The 21,561-nt window shown below is 40.1% G+C and overlaps 1 protein-coding gene across 1 annotated transcript in view; it reads right to left on the bottom strand.

Moving 5' to 3' along the window:
* Positions 1 to 21,561, bottom strand: part of TMEM132D (transmembrane protein 132D) — a gene marked incomplete at both ends in the record, with an annotated part of 267,960 nt that overhangs the window by 135,504 nt on the left and 110,895 nt on the right. The window lies entirely within an intron of this gene.

Genomic DNA, 21,561 nt, shown 5'->3' with positions numbered 1-21,561 from the left:
GCCTAAATTAAGATTGCCTTTACTTAAACACTCTCTCCAGATAACAAGCAGTAACCATTTTTGTTAGGTAATGTTTTCCCTTTGTTTCAGACCCTTTCCATCTGTTCAGTTGTTTATTGACAGAGGAAACCAATTTCAAGGCAGACAGCAATACCGAACTGAATATATTTTTGCATTTTGTGTGGGGTTTTTTTTTGTGTGTGTCTTCCCAAAATGATGTATTTGTTCAGCTATGGTCTAAAGGTAGCAAGAGGAGAAGGCCTTTTTTGATTTTTTTTGAATAATACTAAAAAAATACTTAAACATAGAAATCTTGTTGTGGTTATATCTTTGGCAAAGCTCCATCATAATGTAATTAAAGATTCGGTCTCACAATCCTCATTCAAGCAAATTTGCAATCAGACCCAAAGAGAACAAGACAACAAAGTCTTTCATACTTTACACTTAACCGCCTCCTGTGATTGTTCAATAAAGGAGGACTCCAAAGTCAGGGAAGTGGCATCCCTACCAGTAACAGGAGGACTCATCTGCACAAACCTCTCAACTATCTTCTCTGAATTCTGCTTCTCTTTTTTTCCCCTCAGTCTACTACATTTTTGACTTCTTAGGCTATATTTATAGAAGGTAGAGCAACAGATCCACATAGGTAAAAAAAATAACAGAAACTACCATTGTCCACTATCAGCTACGGGGGACTCAATAAACTAATTCCTAATCATAAGCAACAAGAAAAACCAGATGGTTCTGTTCTTTTTTTAACCTGTTTTTCCCATGGAAATAATCTTACAGAGGCAAATTGTCAGACCGTTTATCTGTCCGTCCCATCCTGACAGCGTCGGCGCCAATTCAGTAAGAGACGTTGCCCACTCATTTTCAATGAGGGAACATGGGAAGGAGCTGGGAATTCTGGAAGGAGAAGGATGTTAGGAATGTATAATACTAGCAGCAGTGCACAACAGCACAAGGAGGATATAATGTAGGAGACACATCCATAACAAACCAAGTTTCTGAAGTTCTGCTGCTTACAGAAGGACCAGTTTACTTTTCAGAGTAAGCCGCTATGACATCGCAATTCCGATACTAAACCATTATATGCAAATCGTTCTACAGGATGTGATTCTTTGAGATGGAAAAAGCCAAATTAGTGGTTTTTCAATCCCAGAACCCACATTAGCATGCACTTTTGCTAATACGATGCAAAAGACGCTACTTGGATGTCACCAATATGTTACTTCTACATTCACCTGGGAACAAGAAGTTCTAAAGTTCATTCTTTCCTGATGTCCATTCCACATTTAACCCGTAATGTGATTCTTTTTTTCCCCCAACAACGCTTTACCAGCTATGCTTTCCTGCTCTCCAAATGACTGAAAAACAGCACTGACCCAAATTTACTAGCTACCCACAAAAACAAATTTGCTATTCCATTTTAGGGAATATTTTTCATGTAGTTCTTCTCACTTTTCCCTTCCTAAGGCAAGCGTTCAGGAAAGCTTATTTTATAGACTTCTTTGCCAGCCAGACATCTTAATCACACAGAATGTCTCAATTTCTGCCGGATCTTCTTTTATTTAGTTTTTATAATCCTCTAAAAGAATTTGAATGTTACCTTGTAAAACAAGAATTCCTTATTGCCAGGATGGGTATTACACTTTCTGATATACGCATTCTGGTAGAAATTTGACAAAGGCACTGACAATATACACCAAGGTCTACTCCAGTAACCTATTTGAAATGGTACAGGAAATTTCCTCTTCATTTCACATCCAAACCATTTTGCAAAGTATTTGTGCAAAAGGCCTTATCATTCAACTTGGCATGTTGACATCTGCACAGCATTTTAACCAGAACAACTTTTGATCTCTGCTTTTCAACCTCAGACTGGAAATATTTTATACTCCCATCCCTCTCCGTATGCTTAGTCTCCATGGAGACTAGAGGACTATCACTTTTTTCCCCTTTTTTTTTTTTTAATTAACACCGTGGCCATATGCCACTTAAGTGCAAATGCAGTGAAATTTTCATGGGCTTTACACTCCATTTCAGTAGGATTATAGGTCAGTGAACCTTGAACAGGGAGAGCTAAATGCGGTGCCTCCTGATAGACTATAAAAGCGAAGTTAACGTGCCTAAGGAAAAGATCCGGTGAACACCAATAGTTAAGTGCAGGGCTGTTAGACTGGCTACACAATGATGTCCACTATATCTCTCTATTTGTGTTTCATAAGCCTTCCAGCCAAGGACTTCAAAAGCTTTTATACACCCTAAGCATGTACTGCCTAATATTATCACCTCAGTCTTAGGAGCTAGACAGTATTATTGTCCCCACTCTTACATGTGATAAAACTAAGCTGCAAATACATCATCACTTGTCTAAGGTCACACCGAGTGCGATGCTGCTATCTTCCAGCTGCTGCTGGCGGGGCCATAGCCATCCACCGGCTGCGCGCGCAGTACCCTCACTGCCCACTGCACCCCCTCCCCTCCTTCTGGCGCTCACCTCGGGTGTTCGATAAGCCATTTTGGAGGAACTCACAAAGTATTTCTACAGCGTTGCTACAGATGCCTGAAGCAGCTCCCTGTAAGGTCAGGCCACAAAGGCAAAGCAGGCGGGGAAGGAAGGTGCTCGGCCCATCAGCCGGCACAGCCGGTAGCTCAGCTGAGCCGTGACACCACGTCCTCATGGCAGAGCCAAGCCCGTGCCCGAGTCCCAGCCCCTTTCCTCTACCCTTAGAGCTAGTAAATCTTGTTCTACACTCCACTGCACCCCTCCTGTATATCTGACCAGTCGTTTTCTTTCCTAAACGTTCTGGGTTTCCTCCCGAATTATTCTTTAGCTACCTACACACCTACCCATACTAGCCAGCCCCAAACGATCAGCGCTATCCTTTGGATGACAGTAGCACCTACAGAGATCAATCAATCAATCATTTTATAAAATCCAAGTATCACATTATAAGACATCTGTGCCTTGAAGAGCTCACTATTTTAATATGGCAGACAAATAGGAAGATTATCATAGACCACCCCTCCCCCCTTACAAATCTGCAGATGAGACACATAATTCCTTAACTAACTTAAGCTCTAAATAAGTTGTGGACACTGTGTGACCTGTATCCTGCATAAGAACATTAAGTTACCTACATTCTAAATATAGCAATACTTATATTTGGTAACTGAATATATACAATGAAAATAGCTCAGCTCAGCCAATACGCCTCTTTTCCATTAGAAATAATTATGTTCCGCAAACTCTCTGAAAACAGCGAACACAAGGACTTCGTTTTCCTTTAAACCAACCTGCCTTCTCTCACTGATGCAATGGGAGCAGCGTACGACACTGACTGCACTCCCAAAATGCCTTGCACGATTCACCAGTTGCTGCGGGCCAGCAGCCTTTTGTTATCACCTTGCAGTCGTCTTTTTCTTGTCTTCATTTAACAAACAATAAAAGAAAACACGAAAGAGTAAACCAGTCTTGGCTCGATACCTTTTGTGAAACGGACCGAGAAAAGTTTGGAATGAAAATCACATTTTTCTGTCAGGGGAAGACCCTGACACCAAAACACGTTCCTCCTCTCTGCCCTTCTTAACATATTAATTGGGGTTGTAGTCTCAAGTGCCTGCAGAAACGCACAGAGGAAAAGCTATTGACTACGCGATTTTGAAGAGGGATGAGGTGATAGTGCTTTGCTTTGTATACCGTATGTGAATCAACCGAGGATCTATACAGAAGCAGCAATGGGGCTGATCAATCTTTATTCCCAGACAATCAAGCAAAGCTGCATCTTCAAGTCCCTTTACTGACAGCTCATAAAACGACAGTATTGATCACAACGCCTAAATTTGTAGTTTTGACAATAGAAGCAATTTGTTTAGGGAGGGAAATAGCTATATGAAGTGAACGCATGTGGTTTATTAACTTTCAAAAATAACTCTTCTGAGCAATAATGTGAAAGTTTAGACAGAACTTTTTAACCTTGAAGATTTAACTTCCATTTTCCCTACTGGGACATTTTCCTCTTGAGAAAATTTATATTTTAGATTTTGGAGTTAAAGAGGGGTAGCAAGGTGTGCCTCCATGCCACAGCTAATGGTTGTATGCTCTTCAAAGCGAACACTGTTACTCTTGGGGGGCTCATTCTGCCTTATCTACTCCTTTCCCTCCCTGTAAAGCAGAATCCAGTACAGCTGTTACACCCAACGGGCACTTAGCCGGCCCCAGACACATCACGCGCTTTCCTGCTCCGAGTCAGCTGCGCTTTGCATCTTCCCGAGAAACTGAGGGAGGAGCAAACAAATTTCCCGGTTGGAGGTGTAAGCAAGGAGCTTCCTCCTGTCCGAGGAACAGGCACCGCCAATTACCACTGCTCGTCCCAACCCCGTACAACTCCTCTGCCCTGAGCTCCTCCCTCCAGGGGCTCTCTGAAGTGACCCCAGGACACGGGCTGTGGCCCCTTTCAGCTAAGGCCAGCGGATGTCCTCAAAGTACCATGCTTTGACTGGGCCTCTGTCTTTCACAGGAGGATTATATCCAACCGTGTTTTATCAGCTCTCAGCCTTGAGCGTGCTACAAGGAGATGTGTATTTATAAATGAGTGTAATTCATGGAAAAATGAAGAGAGGACTAAAAGGGCAGCTGCACAGAGTACCGACGATGTTATTCAGATCAGGATGCAGCTGTAGCTCCTCGTTAAGCAGGCAGGTAGATTCAGTCCTTGGAACTGGGAGCGTTGGACTAGAGCACTCGTTCTCAGGCAGCAGAGAATATAGCCCAGCGCTAGTGGAGAACACAGCCCTCCAAACCAACTGGGACTGGCACCGAACAAGAGAGCCAAAAGCAATGGAAACATCTCCCTTGCGTTCCAGTGAAAGGGAATTTTTACACCTGGCTTCCAGAGCCGTGCTTTTTAGCTTTTTCCCAGTTCCACATCCTGAACAGAGTATCCTACTGCCCGGTCACAGGTCTCAGCTAAGAGACAGCTCCTGGGAACAGGGGCTACAGTTTGCTGTGTCTGCGTGGAGCCTGCGATGGTGAGGTGGCTCTCCGGACCCACTGTACACCACACTGTAGCAGCTCCAAGGACACATGTCCCCCTGAGCTCCCACAGGCGCCTGGTGGTTGCTTCCGTGACTATTCATAGACTCATAGAATTGTTATGGCTGGAAAAGACCTTTAAAAAGCTCATCAAGCCCAACCGTTATCTAACTCTACTGGGCCCACTTCTAAACTGCGTCCCCGAGCACCATAGCTAGGCGGCTTTTAAATACATCCAAGGGTGGCGATTCCACCACTTCCCGGGGCAGCAGGCTATTCATCTACCCCGATCCTTGCCTCCAGCCTTCCCAGCTCTGCTTGGGAAAGACAATTCAACTGCAGAATTCCCTGGGACTGTATTCCAGCAGAGCTTCCCTGGCTCAGGAAGGGATCCTGGTGGTAAAAAGCCTAGAAGATTCGGGAGCACGTAAATTAAAACACAAATGTAATTACCATTATTCTAGGTCATACGCTACACTCACGTGAATGCAAAAGCCACACTGTCATTTCGACCCAGGAGCTCAGCTTTACTTTTCTAGCTTCCCCCCATTAACATTTTGGTTAGGCTCGTACAGCGTTTTAGGCTAATAATTCCCCCTTCGTCCTTTTCGGATACATCAAAGTGGAACCTTTACTGAACTCCAAATCCAGCCTACCTTATTTTTGACAAAGGGCCCTTTCAACATTACAACACACTGACAATTGTTATGCGCTGAAGCCAGGTCTGCACTACAAAGGCAAGATTTTCTGGAAATTACATAAGCATGAAAAAGAAGCAGCTCCATGAGGATGGAGCAAGTAAAAGCTAGTTTCCTATAGAGCTCTGTCTCACGGTTGATTGACTCTCGTGTCCAAGAAAGTGCAAGCTCTTATTGAAGATTTTTCCATAATTGGCTATTGATAAGAATACAGCTGCCTGGGGACTCTCTAATGTCTTTTTCCTCTACTGCCTGCGTATTTTCATGAAACATATAAGAATATAACAATCTTTGAGTCAGCTATGCTGCTGTCAAATTTAAAACACACATGCACAGGCAGCATGGTAGCATAAGGCTCATTTCCTCGGAAAACCTGGCGAAAATCCCTCTCTCCCCTAAGAAAAAACAATGAAATTCAGGAAAAATTGACCTAGCTATAGTTACTTGCTTTATTTACTTCATTAAAAATGGCAAATGTATTCTTGAGTTAGCACATCTATAGTACCGCTAGCTGTATTTATGACATAAATAAGCATGAATTCTTTACTTTGAAAAAAATATCATAAACCTATTATTAGCAATGGATCTGCACAGCATGCTAAGGTACGTGAATACATATATTTGCCTGTTGACATCTTTCTAAAATAGGAGGAATATTATAATGTTAAAAATAGAAAGCATGAATATTGTTGACGTATAAACAAAAAAGAAAGTAATATCCACAGAGTGCAGAAACAGTATGTAAATTAAGACCTAATGAAGCAACAGAAAAAAATCTCATATTTTAGGAGAAAAAAGCTTGAAAAATTAACTTGACATCTTTACGCACATTCAGTAAGATGTGGTTAGCGCAGCACAAATTTCACGTGAACTTAATCTACAATATAGTGAAAATGCAATCACCTAATAACGCGTACATATATGTAACTTAATTTGAATTATTTATTAGTCATAGAAATTATTCTTAGGGCTTGATATGCACCTGTACTAATTTATTTTCAAATTTCTACCCAGACCTTTCCAATTCCTCACATCTCTAGGGTCAAGTTTTGCTGAAGACCGGGAATTCAGGCTGCTTGTGGTCAGTGCCTTCATATCTACTTAATACCTCTCAGAGCAACCCTTTGCCATGACACTCGCTTTTACTGTAACAAAGATACAGATTCTTGCATACCTACAATAACGTTAAATCCTTCCCAAGTACTATTCATAGAAAATCAAAAGCATTAAATTATTGTCTTAATTTTTTTTTTCTAGGTCTCTTCTACATGAAAGACCTCCCTCTGCATTCCATTTCTCCAGTAACACCTTCCTCTAAAGTAACAGCACCTTTTAACAGAGCACATACCTCTGTTAGCTTTAATGTCTTGGGTTTGTGACAATTAAGGAAGAGATATCCAGCAGAATAAATTAAAACTCGACATAGTAGACTGTTTGAAGTGTCCTTTAATCTTCTGGATGACTTTAAAAGTGCAGCTGGTTATTTCATTTAGAGATCAGACCAAAGCAACTCTCTCCTCTCCCTCCTCCTTTTCCTCTTGTAAAATAACTGTGACAGCCCAGAGAAATATTGTCTGTCTTGGTTCCAGCCACTGCCCTGAAGGTGTTAAGCTATAGATGAGTTCAATACAGCTTGTTTCATTGCTAATTTCAGAGGGCATGTAGAGCTTCTTGTTCCCCTGGCTTAACAGACAAATTGACTTTCTAATTTTAGAACAGGAGGGTTCTGCACGCTCACAGACCAAAAATGCTACTTTTCTGATGGATTTAAGTACAGATTTTTGCTACTTAAAACCATAGCATCCGTCTGACTTAGAACTTGCCGTGAAAAATGGTATTTAGGATTGTTGCCCCACAGCCAGATTATAAACAACCACCTTCAGAGTGCTTGTTCCTTGGGAGATGACTGTTTAAAATAGCTCTGGTTAACCTTCCCTACAGCACGCCACACTGGAGCTGGTAATTGCCCTGATTTTAGAGGAAGACAGCAGGCAGGTCCTAACAGCCTGCCTGCTTTCACTGGAAGATGAGTGCCTCACAGCTTGGCCACGAGGTTCGGGCACGTGGTGGTACCGAACCTGACACCAACCCGCATCACCATTACCTCTCCCCGGTACTCTCGGGAAAGCAGCGTTCCCTTCCTCCCCACTAACCTACCGCCCGGTCCCACCCTTCGGCAGCGTTCTGGCAGTGCTTCGGTAGCGCCCACTACACATCTGCCCTGATGACATCCCACCTGTGATACAACTCTGCAGAAAAGTAAATACAGAAAGAGAGGACCAAAGAATGGCTCAAACACACCCAATTTTGCCCTGCTCACAGGCGAGTGAACGGCCACATCTCTGCCCTAGTTCCCAGGAATCCCTCTCTCCGGCACCTCAGCTAAAAGGAAGACTCCTAAAGAATGGGAAAGGCAGATCATCCATAGCTCCCATGCTACAGAACTAGGCAACCCGACCAAGCAACACACTGTTAACATCCATCGGTAAAGTATTTTAACTGTTAGTACCAGAAATTTTACCAGGATTTACAGACTACTCTAACTGGCAGTATAAAAAACCAAATGCATTTATCGCAGCTGCATTAAAAGAATGTTAAGGTTGCAAAGCAAGCAACGTAATTTAGCCCTTCCTGTGTTTGTGTTCGAAGGATCATCGTAATACACATATTGCTTCTTCTCTTCGTCTCCATCCAAAGATTTGCTTTCTTCACTCTGCTCCAGCACAATTCTTCCTTCTCCACGTTCAAAAGTTCCATTTACTATATTTTTTTGTTATGGGAAAATAAATACTCAGTCTCTCAAGTGAAAGCGGGACAAGAGCATCATCTTTCGCCCCAGCTGGCCAGCAGATCTATATACAAGGATTGTGCTTGCCAGTAAATAATTCCCCTAAGAGTTGTTTTCACCTGTCTGCTAATTGTGCATTCTTTTAAAACTTAATACTTCTATAATTTCTATGTTTCTGACAGAAGCATCTGGATTATAATTAGCAGTTCATTAGGACTTCCTCAATGTGTTTACAAGCTGTGATTAAAAGCGTAGAGTAAAATCTGTATTTGTGGTTTATCCAAGAAGCAAAAGCAGCATTTCCTTTCATAAACAAGATTAATCCCTTAAACCCCTGAACAGGCGATAGTTACCAGAGAGTTACGTAAGCGTGAGAGTGCCAAAACGAGCAACCTAAAGAGCAAAAATACTGCTTTCACAAAACAATTGCTGACTCCCATCATCTCAAAGGCTTGATCGGAAGGCTTCGTTTCTGAAACTGTGCATTTATCCCCACGCACTAGAGACTGCTAAATCCTTGAACGTTTGCTGCTTAGAGCCACCGCAAACAAGATTTATTTTCATGTCATTTATGAGAACATAGTCTTGATTTTGAATAAATAGCAATTTTTCATCAAGACATTGTAATTCTCTTTGAGACTCTTAAGGACTAAGTCAGGGGTTTATCTCACTAGAAGATACAAAACAAATGTAGAATACACCCACAACCCCTCTCTTCCACCGAGTTCTTGGTATTGAATGTGCATAAAATCAAACCTCATTCAATCTATTAGAACTGAAAAAGAATTGCAATATAGACAGTATTAACTGTGTATGTGTACCTCTAACATGAAATAGAGGTATCAGTGAGAGTACAGGAATATACTATTTGTGGGTTTGATAGCAGCAAAAGTAATTGAGACCACTCAAAACGATTTGTTGCCCAGTCCTCCATTCGGTAGCTGACAACCTTGCCAAAAATGAAGCTACTCGGATACAAATTTTCATGTCAGGGGCGTGTCTATATTTAAACTTCTTGGTAAAACCAAGTTAAAATTGCAGCCATTTAGCCACGTGCAGTACAGTTTAGGAGAACAGCATTGTCTGCTCATGTCAAAAGTTGTTTAGAATTGGAAATAAACATTTAAAAAATAGAAGAACATTATGCTGTTTCTTATGCTTTCAAGAGAGGACTCAAAAATTGGCAAGGGAGGTATCATTTGGATAAACTTTGGATTTTGCATCCAAAATGCAAAACTGCACTTTTGTTTTCCCTATAAAAATCTGCCCACTTATTTCCAAACTATAACTCTCAGGCGGGGGTGGGGGGGGGAAGATATGTTATTTTGAAAAACACATCATATAGAGACTCGTCTGCCAGATTCTTCTCTGCCTGTAACCCTATGGAAAAAGTACCATGTGTTCATGTAAGTAAAAGTGGTTTTAATGAATATGCATGAAAGATTATTTCTAAGATGTCCTAATTTCTGAAACTTTTGAAAGCTTCTCTGTTATAGATGTTGACAAACGCATAATGTATGTACAACATATATAACACATTGTACATACATTGTATTTACTAATTCTGTGATAATCTTAATATTTTATTATAGTCGTCTTTTGTTCTCTTCTAAGCTTTGTGCTTTCCTTGTCTTAACTGCCTCACACAAAGACCTGCATGTCTCGGTAAGAAATTAATTGCTTCAACAATTAACAGGAAAACACATCTCAGAGGAAACACTTCATAATCGATCTGTTTCCAGGTACAATATTTGCCACTTAGGAACAGATTAATTGGATTGAAAATTATTCAAGCTAATTATTTTCTTTCTAGTATAAGATTAAATGTAAGAGTCAAATGAACTGAAAATTAAGAAGTTCCACTCGACACTTTACATGGTTCTGCACTCACAGTGATATGCCACGTATGGTACGATGTGGTCCTATTTTCTAAGCTGCTGGTCGTTCAGTGACCGGGGCTTGCTCAATGAGCATGTGGCACTGCGTCGCAGTCGAGTTGGCCCATTCATCTCCACGCAGCACTACTCTGTGCCACGTAGACATATATTACTTGGTCTCTTGTTATGACAGCCTTCATCTTTAATACGGGATAAGAGCACATCTGTACTTGCCACTGCTACTATAAACAAACCTTAATGTACCTACTCTGGCACATCAAGGTATAGCCGAAACTAAAATTATATAAATAGCAGAAACAGATGCTTTTGGATTGATTTTTACAGTTGATTTAGAAAGGCAGTGCAAGAAATAGAAGACGAAAGTAATATAGTCTCACCCTCAGCAGTATCAATTGAATAGCTACCCTGTTGCACAGTCCCCATGCTGAAGTTCACAAAACTAGGATTATGGAAAGATTCCAGTGAAGAAAGATTTTTCTAAAAAGATAATATCTTGTCATATCGAAGGTATTCTACAAGTATTTCAGCTAAAGCCAAAGAAAAGGCAGGCATGCATTCTTGCAATATGCCAGAGAAAAATTTATGTCAAGAAAGGATAGAGATAGTAGTCATTCATCCATCTAATTGCACATTTGAATATCAGCTTCAGGTAATCCCTGAAACTAAGAATAATATTAACACATTTACGTAAGTGCAGACAATCCCTCAACTACCACCCTGACAATGAATTTCAACCACAGAGACATAACAGCCAACTGATCCCTTCCTCTTCTTTGTATTGTCAACACGAGCGCAGAGTAAGTGGTAGACGGGCTCTTTGCCAGACGGTTCTATCCGCTGGTGGATCGTGACTTTGCACGGTGAGGAGCCTAGGCTGGTCTTCGATCAAAGGCAAAACAGCAGAGCTGTCAGTTACTCAAAGTTTGAAGTGTACCTCACATAAAATCATATTTATACTTCTTGCATGGAAAAGCTCTCAGGGTTCCCGAGTAACCAAAGGAAATGTGTAATGATTGCCGTACTCTTCCAAAGAATCACGCAACAAGCCAGTCTTCCTGGCTCCCTTACTTGCCGTAGAAGACATAGCCGGGTCCCCCACTCCCACACACTCTAAAATGTAGTTTCGTCTACCTTCTTATGCTACATCTTTTCTATGCATTCCTATGCTCCGTTTTGTGTCAAAATATCATACATAAAACACGATTCATAAACTTAGACAATAAGGATGGATTTAAAATTGAGAGATTCAGACTTTAACAAAGGTACAAACTGAAAGCGCATTGAACATTAAAACAGCTCTATAGAACACTAAAAATTTATACTGCAGATTACAGCTTAGGCTGGAAAACATTTGCAGAAGATGGATTATGTTGTAGAGGTGGAAGTACCGCTTGCTGTTGCAGATTACCATGCAGGGGGAGGAATGAATCACATTGCACGCTCCTTTCACGTAACCCAAAATATCCAGTGACCACACAGACAGCGTTGCCTATAGACTCTTACACCTGAGTTTTTTGTCCTGTTACTGATTTTTAAATATGTGTGTGCACGTATGGTGAAATCAATGATGTCTACAAAGACAAGGTATCCTATTACCCTAACAAAGCCCAATTTCTTCTATTGGTATGGAATTCATAGAACCATAGAATTGTTATCACTAGAAAAGACCTTTAAGATCATCAAGTCCAACCATTATCTAATTCTACCGGACCCACTTCTAAACCATGTCCCTGAGCACCATATCTAGACGGCTTTTAAATACATTGAAGGATGGCGATTCAACCACTTCCCTGGGCAGCCTGTTCCAGTCTGACGACCTTTTCACTGTGGAAGCTTTTCCTAATGTCTAACCTAAACCTCCCCTGGTGCAACTTGACGCCACTTCTCTTGTCCTAAATTCAATAGAAACGCTTCAAAAAGAGGTCTAAGACACACCACCAGTTCCAGAGAACTCCATACAAATTCCTGGGGGGGACGGTTTTTCCAGAGTAGAAAAAAGAAGGCAGCCTTTGGTGCAAGTTGACTCTCGAGGGACTAGCCGACACACAAGGAGAAAATCTCTGTTTAACTCCTGCTCTGTCACACTTCCCGCATGAGCCAGGGCAAGTTATTAAGGCTCGTGCAGTTACAGAGGGCCATAAAACGACACACCAGTGACTTTTGTATTGTCTTAGCGATTAGCTCAGTGCAGCTCCCTGCTCAGCGTATTGACTTACGCGGAGCTCATCCTCAGCCTAGCTTTGTCACCCCATTTCACTGCACACACATAAACCCCGATAGGTGGTGGTGTGTATTAGTGTCAAAACTGTCCTTAAAGTTTAGCCCATGTCCTCTCTGCGCCTCTATCAAGCTGGGCAGCAGCCCTATCTTACCCCATTAGAGGTGGTTAAAAGGCCAAGAGATGACCAAGGTGAAATAATTAGAGGATGAGTTACAGCTCCATCATCAGTTCATACAAACCACCCATAGATCTTTAATACTGCCATCCTAGCTTGCTCATGTCATCAATAAATCTGTACATTGAGTTGAAGCTGTAAAGAACCAAAATGCTCAGTGAACTTCAGCCTTGTCCTTGCAGTAGGAATCTACTCAGGATTAGCTTTATGGTTTATATGGATGCTAGATCGTATTACATAATTTTGTAAACCTTCTGAGTCACACTTTGCGGTACGTTGACTTACAAGTGACAGTTAGATTTAATGACTTGGTTTTGCCCAAAAAATGGGAATCCCCATGTCTCAACAACAACTGGCATATTTTCAGCCTCAGCTCATATTTTAAGTCATTCATTCACTTTCCAACTCTCTCAGTAATTAGTATTATTTCTTACAAGATTTCCTCCAAGGAAAAGAAAATCAACAGTGCCATTAGAGATACTTTCACAAGACACACTTTTGCATTTAATATTAGATTTTTAATAGACAGGAGATTACTCACTTGCTGTCTCTTGTAATAGGTACACCAAACTGGTTTTGTCCCACTGGAGTTGTTATTTTGAGCCTTGGGGCTACTAAAGGTTTAAGGACTACAGTGCTAAGTACCACAAACACAGAATAAGCATGATGATGAGGAATCCTTAAGGTTCTTAAGGGAAATCATTCCTCCTCAAGTTTAAAATTATATTTATCGCACTGGATAACACCAGGGTAAAAATAAAGACACTAAATATGCATGAGGTTATCCAGACTGTTGGAAATGTCCTGTAGCTATTTCAACAGCATACAGAAAGCAGGGCATCTCCTCTAGAAGGGAGGTGGCAGAAATACCCATAAAGCACCTGCATATGACCCAGGGAGAAAGAGAAAATAGGACAAAACCCCAACCTACCTGTGAGTGATCTGCCCTCTCTGTCACTAACTTCTGTCAGCAAATTACTTAGGCTTAGACTGTTTCCCTCCAATTATTTGATTTCCATTTCTGCATGCCAAGAACTCTCAATGAAAGGGGGTTAAACACCTAACGTTATTTATTGTTTGCAGATTTTACAGAGGCAGATCATTTAATCTGAACAATTACAGTATCTTCAGAAGACTCCCTCAAGACAACTCCTGGCATTTTAGCAAAGTCATGCTGATCATTGTGCTATAGAACCTCATTTTATAGACAGTACTGTATATCAAAGAAAACAAGCCTAATTACCAGCATATCATAGACAACTTTATGTCTTGAGAACTTCCTGAGATGCCAAAAATGTAACTCTGCCTTCTCCCATGTAAGCATTATAATATAGTCTCTAGTTACATCGGCACAGGAATAATCAGAATTTCTGCCAGGACTTCTCAGGCTCATTCAACAAACCTCCACCTATGTAAAATAAAAAACAATAAAATTTAATCCCAAAATACAAAGGGGATAAAACCCCTCTGCTTCCAGATGAGCTAGGACAGGAAATTTAATTCACCCCTCTTTACAAGCGTGCTTCCTGCAGCCAGAATGCCTTCTGTTCAAAGGTCTACAGCTGTGTCTGGAGTCACAGCTGCAACGAGTCGGGAGAGGCTTTCCTGACACCAGCATATATGTAAGTGGTCCAACTCAAATTAAGAAACACTTTCTCGGGTTGTCTTCTGCTGTGACATTGTAGAGGCTACAGAACTTCTTCCCAGGATTTCTGGATATACGGACATGGACAGCCTGAAGCGGACAGAAGAGTTGGATGAGGCAGCTCTGTTGAAGACGGTGGACAGTCAGTGACCAGTGAGGCCATTAGGAGGCCAGTCTGCAGTCTCTACTGTCTATAATTATTTTTTGGAATTATTTTCTACCTGGGATAGACTGTCACAAAAGCAGAGCCAAATACAAAAACAAGCTAGAAAATGACCACAGATGCTAAGACAAATTGGACCTCGTGCAAAACCCTCTCAAATTAACATGATGTCTTTGATCGGTCTCAATTTGTATCATTTTCCCTACACATGCGATGAGAGCTGACAGCTGATAACCCCAGCTCTGCCTGGGGCGGGCAGTGAGCTGGCCTAACTGTGACAGTGATCCCAATGCTCTGCTTTAAGAATCCAAGTCCTAGAAAATCTGCAGACTCTGGGTTGCCACCGGAAAAGGTGGCCCTCTGTCCCTGATCCCTTTTGACCGAACCGCAACCTCTAGAAGCTAAGGGTGCAATATGTACCAGATCAAAGGGGCTCTGTAACTAAAGCCTCAATTACTCCGCTCAGTTACTTTTAGCTAGGGCAGAAGTAGTAAAGATCAGGAGAAAACAGACAACACATCCATGTATTCTGGAGACGTGAAGCACTATTTTAAAGGATATCCTTCACCCCACATTGCTAAAACCATATAAAGCAATAATCAGCTGCGCTGCAGTAAATCCTGCCTCTGCCCTAAAATGTTTTGTTATATTTCTATTCTTTGCACTTGACCACAAAGTAGAACAAAAGCCCTTATACTATCTCTGTGCTTATCAAGTACCCTTCTAAAGAGGTGGTGTCTGACTTTCTCCAGTTCAGCACAAAAAATCCTACAGGTGATGGAGGGATACCGTAGGGGTATAAAATGGTAGAGACACTACCGATAATCTCCTTTACTGTCCTGACTATTCAGTTCTGCTGTGGAATGTTAAGTCATGAGTCATGTCAAATCACATTTTAGGGGTACTTCACCTTTACCGCTTTCCTTAAGGTGTAGCTCTGAATATCACCAGCTGCAAGCCATTAGGAGATGGTACATGCCCTATAACTGTACATTAGTACTTCAAAAGGATAATCCCCAAATGAGGGAATTTTATTTCTTTTAACTGTTTCAAAAGACAGCATCAGCAATTCGTTGCTAATTGTCACTTTTCCTGTTTCCAATAACATTACGCTCACAAACAAAAGAGCACAGGAATAGCCTTCCTCTCTAAGGAGAACCCCTAAATTCAGCTGAGATTAAAGGGAATCTTCTTCTTCATAATGACAGCTGAATTGCCCTGTGGTATCTCCTTCATGCAAATGTCAGAGATATAGGAACAGACTCCACCTCTAAGATGCCAGAAGACTCTACGTGCCTTTGAACTGCTTTCCAGACCAACTTTTCCTTTTTAAATGAATGAGTTTCTTTCAAACAAACAGGTGGAAAAAGTTGGCTAGTAATGCCTTTATCTAATAGTTGTTGTTTAATATTTCATCTCTTTTCTTTTCATTTGCTTCAAGATGATCCCCATAAACCTTTTTCCTAGTATATTAGCATTGAGTAGGATGATTTCAAGAGAGATTCTGCATTTCTTAATAAAATAGTTTTATTTTTAAGAAATCAAAAAATTGGGTCACAGCATGGAAAAGCATGATGCACCGAGACTCGATTCACACAAATTTATTTTGCCTCAACATCTCAAAGGGTTCCTCTCAGAGGGCACATTTAAGTTTTTGAATAAGAAATGAGAAATAGAGGTTTGTGACTAATTGCTTTCAAACAGTGGAACGTAAACATGACTTCTGAGATGTTTAGTACTTTCACATCATCACAGCATACAAACTCTTAGAAGCCTAGAGGTTTCAAATAACCCACGAAGGGAAAAGAAAATCCCAAATGGTACACACTATGAAACGCTAAACTACCCAGGAGAAATACATCTACAGCTGATCATTACCCGTATGCCTAGGAAGTATAAATGGAGTTAAACTCTGGTATTTCAGAATCAAATTAACATATTATAACTGTCCAATAATACATATTTTAATGCATCATATCCACATCAATGATGCTGAGTGAATTGCCAGGTTTTTAGGGCTGAATTTTTTTCCTCAGAAAGTAATTTTGAAACCACAAAGATACCCCGCTTCTCCCCTCCCTCTTCCCCCCAGTAATAAAAATAGTATTAAAAAAGAACGAGAGAAATCTTTATTGCTCAGAAGTCACATATCACTTCATCTTTTCAAGAAAAACAATCAAATAATGTCTTGGTTTGCCATAAAAATACCCAAATATACAGCCTAACCCAAACCTTCGCCCCCTCTGCCTGTCTGGCTTTTTTAATAGCATACTTGAATATATCCCATCTGAGAGCATGTATGATTTCTACAGTCTTTTAATAGCTTTTGTTTCATCATGATAAACTGAAGCTCATGTGATTCACACATGATGTGAAGGGACAAAATACACTGGAAATTATTTTTGCTTCACGTCTTTTCTGCAATTCCATTGAGTAGAAAATTTTCTTTCCAAGCAATAATATACCTCTAGTTGATCAAGTCATGTGAGCACATGAATAGCGAGAAAAAAAAAGTTAATGGTGATTTAAAACAAAACTATTTTTATGAAGCCTTTTGATGAATGCCAGCAAGAGACATAATGTAATTATTGTGGCTATTAAGCTGTTATTTATGTCAAATTTCTTGCTTTTGTTGCTTCAGAAGCATTTTAGGATTATAGCACTCTTGAGAGTCTATCAAATGTACTGGCAGATGCAACAAGTAAAAGAAGGAGGCAATAGCTCACTGCTGTTACAACATGAAAACTAACTGTTAAATAACTAGATTTGAAAATGAGAAATATAGGGCACTAAGGACAATAGTATAAATGTAATAAAAAGAAAGTATTGCATAGGAAAATCAAAGGCAATGCTGCCATATGTTTTCCTGTCCCCTGGTATTATCTCATATCGATTTAATTTCTTGTATTACAAAAGCATTAAGAAAATTAAGCATTGAAATACAGTATAATGAAAAAATGAGACACATGGGAACAAATAAGGAATATAGCCCAGAAAATACCGTCATTGTCTCTTACTATGTCAATATTATCATAGACTGATTCAGTCACTTGTAGTTCAAACTGAAAATAAGTTTCTCCACTAATAGCAGGACCAGCCTCTGGTTTCAAACAGCGTAAGCCAATAGCTCCTTCAATGCTACAGAACTGGAACCCAAAAGTGCAAGTGGGAAAGTATCAAAAGAAATGCGATCTTTGTAACGTTTCCAACAATAAGCATAAGAAAAGGAAACTGCGGAGCAAAGCTTACCCATGATATAGTTTAAATACATTTGGAGATAAGGCAGTAAACAGTCATATCTAGACAATAAGGTTCTACTCAGAGATGGCCAAACTTTGTCTATAATTACTTTGCCCTTGCTTGGATCAATGGCCCCACTCCTGCCATAAGCACAGAGAACAATAACGTATTCTCCAACGGAATAACAAAGAAAGAAGACTGAGGGGGGATCTTATCAACGCTTATAAACCCCTAAAGGGAGGGTACCAGGGAGATGGGACCAGTCTTTTTTCAGTGGTGCCCAGTGACAGGGCAAGAGATAATGGGCACAGACTTGAACGTAGGAAGTTCCATCTCAACCTGAGGAGGGACTTCTCTCCTGTGCGGGTGGCAGAGCACTGGCACAGGCTGCCCAGAGAGGGGGGGAGTCTCCCACTCTGGAGCTATTCCAAACCCGCCTGGACATGTCCTGTGCCACTGCTGGAGGTGCCCCTGCTCTGGCGGGGAGGGGGGTGGGGGGTGGGGGGGTGGACACTGCATGATCTCCAGAGGTCCCTTCCAACCCTCACCAGTCTGGGATTCTGTGAACAAACTGTTGTACCCAAAACCTTAAATGTGAATATAATATTTTAAGAGGATCATGACACTCATTAATATTGTATCAGAACATCTTGCTTAGCAGGTCCACAGCAGCTATGGATACAGGAAAGCGCTATCAATCCTGTTTGGCAGATAAGAAAAATACAATAAATCTGCATCTTTAGCCACCTCAATAATTTTCCAAACCCATCCCTCCTGGCATGCTCCCAGTCGAACAGGAAATATAGAACAGACAGGAATCCAGCTATTTCATTTTTGGCTCTCCTCCTTCTCAGTCATCACTAGCACAGCAGAGATGCTCCATTTCAGGTACAATGAGAAACAGCACTAACCCAAGAAAACATACCAAAAATGCAGTACTCCTTTAATCTCATCTTTCTGTTCTATTCACCTCATTACATAAGGAACTTAGAAAAAGAAAGATCAGCCAACTTCCAAAGGAAATAAGTAAAGGATGGCACATATTAGGATGTTGTCCCTGATTCGATCAGCGTTTAAGTGTTTCCCAAGTCACATTCCTGAGCCACTGGTGAATTCCTGTCACACCATTTTCTATTTGTTTTTTTTTTTTTTTGGTAGTCCACATGACAATCGAGGGATTGAAGATGGATGCTTCTCAGAGAAGAACAGAAGTGCTGTACAGATGCTACAAGTAGTAAACCCATCTAATAATCTCACGGGTCAGGATTAAGAGTGTTACAAAATTATTATTGCCTCAGAATGAAATCAGAAGAATTGGGGAGAACTTTATAATTGCTTCACCATTAATCTGGAACACTGTCACAAGCCCATAATAAGCAAGGCACTGAGAGCTTCAAATCATATTTGACAGATGGGCTTAATTAGTTATTCTCATACAGACTCATAATATTTGCTGTTAATATTCATTCCAAAACACCCTGCTGGCTGTGATAATATTTATATGTTAATCCTGTTACGATAAGCTTTCAGTGCCAAAACCTCTCCAAATAAAATGACTGATATATTTCAAACTTCAATAAAGAAATGCTCAGGCATCCCGTTAAATTTGTCACTTGCACAAGTGCCTCCTTAATCCGTGAAATTACACCTGTCACAGTAAGTTAGCTTTATTAACACTATTTTCTGATCCATGTAAAACTATCAGAAACACAAAAACATTGAATCTTCAGTTAATTAACATTTGCACCTTTGCATTCATGTGATCAGATCTCTGATTTTTAAGAGTAATTGAACAATATGCAATAGAGTTTCTCAAATTTATAAATGAACTACGGAGGCAAACAATCTGATAAGAGACATCAATATTCAGCTGTAATCCATCGTGCATATTTAGTGACACCAAACATGTCTAGATAAGGAAAAAATTGTTTCCCAAAAAACACTGAGGAGATTCTCTTTCCTCATTTAATGCTTGATCTTACCTCTTAAAATGAATAGCAAAACAGATATGACTAAATTTAATAAGGAAAACAACATACTGAATAATAAATTGCAATTTACATTTGTTTACAAACGATGAGGAGGAAGCTCTCAAAAGTGAGAAAACCACAAAACCTCAAGTGGAAACTCAGATGAAATAAGTTAAACCAGAAGTTATATGACAGTTATACATATACCTTGTCTTCACTTGATTTTCTTTTCAATAAAATCTAGTATGCATATGAGCTCACATTCTTTTAATAAACATGAAGCGATGCTTATACTCAGGATATGAAAGTACACAGAATCCACAACCACTGCATCAAAGGTGACACAATAATTTATTTTTTGTGTACGAGGGGTCATTTTGAAGGCTTGCCACTGAATGATGAATAGAGAAATAAGTTGCCAAGCTTCAATTCACCCATGAGGTTGCATTATATTTTCCTGATGAGGAAAAGAAATCAGGCAAATGCACTCTATGGAGCCAACAAGATAAAGTGTGATGGAAAACTCATCGTTGAAATAATCTTTGATTTTGATCCAACGCCCATTTCAGTCACTGAAAATATTCACACTGTCTTCAAATAGCTTTGAACTGGGATTTTAAAGAATCTGTCTGACAGATTGTGCTAGACGGTAGGAAGCTTTGACCTTGGCATATATACACATTGCTTCTTTGACCAATAAAATTCAGTCAGGTACAAGACAATATACAGTTTAAATGAGGAAATTCAGGATACTATAGCAGAGAAATTGTGTAGAATCCAAGTTATAATAAGGAGAAAGTGATTTATGTCATGATTATGAAGGGAAATTCTTCCCCCCTTTTTTTTTTCATATAGTCATACTGCAAAGACATGAAACTTCCTAGTTATTAGGCTCAGAGAGTATTTATTTAAAAATTCTAAACCCCATAATAAATCTCCACAGCCTATAAAATTGTGTAGAATTTCAGAAGTAAATCACAGCACAGAACTTCCATGTTATACAGCAAGTTTTTTTAACAGCAATGCCAAACATAACGCACATGCAGACAGCCAGATCCCTGACATACGTTTTCAGAAACAATGAACAAGAAGCAGCAAGTGATATAGAAATGTATTAAAGCAATCAGTTGTGATTAGAAAAGGACCCACCTGCCAGATGAAGGCTGTTTAAGACAGGTCAGTGTCCTATCTAAGTTTTTGCACCATGGGAATGGAAAAATCTATTCCTTTCTCCAGAATAAAAAAAAGAAAATCTCACCAACAAAAATGTGTGTTTGGTACCAGGAGTATATTTTAGTTTCCTCTGAATAAAACAAACAAACAAACCTAAAACCAAACAAACCCACAAAAACAACGCATAAAAAAAAAAAAAACTCCAAGCGAAAATAAAAAAAAAAACCAACAAACCAAAAACCCCCACCACAAACAGCCCTATAATTACCCCCCGCTATAATGCCTGGCAGCAAATAATTTGAAATGAGTAAAGTAGTCACAACTGAATTCTAAGATATGAAAAGTGTCCTTCTAAATACTGTGCGAAAACAGTATTTCCTTAGAGTATTACAATATGTTTTGTTCCAAGTGCATGTGGTAGAATAAGTAGAGCACTACAAAATAAAGACAGCCACAGCTTTTCCAAAAGCATTTTCATCATGGGCTATAATAAAACTTATTAAAATCACGGCAAAGTGCTTTGAAAAGGAAAAACAACCGTCAGTTATTAAA

Source organism: Vanellus vanellus, assembly GCF_965231255.1.
Source record: "Vanellus vanellus genome assembly, chromosome: 16".
Lineage (NCBI taxonomy): Eukaryota > Metazoa > Chordata > Aves > Charadriiformes > Charadriidae > Vanellus > Vanellus vanellus.
This window is presented reverse-complemented; position numbering and strand designations above follow the sequence as displayed.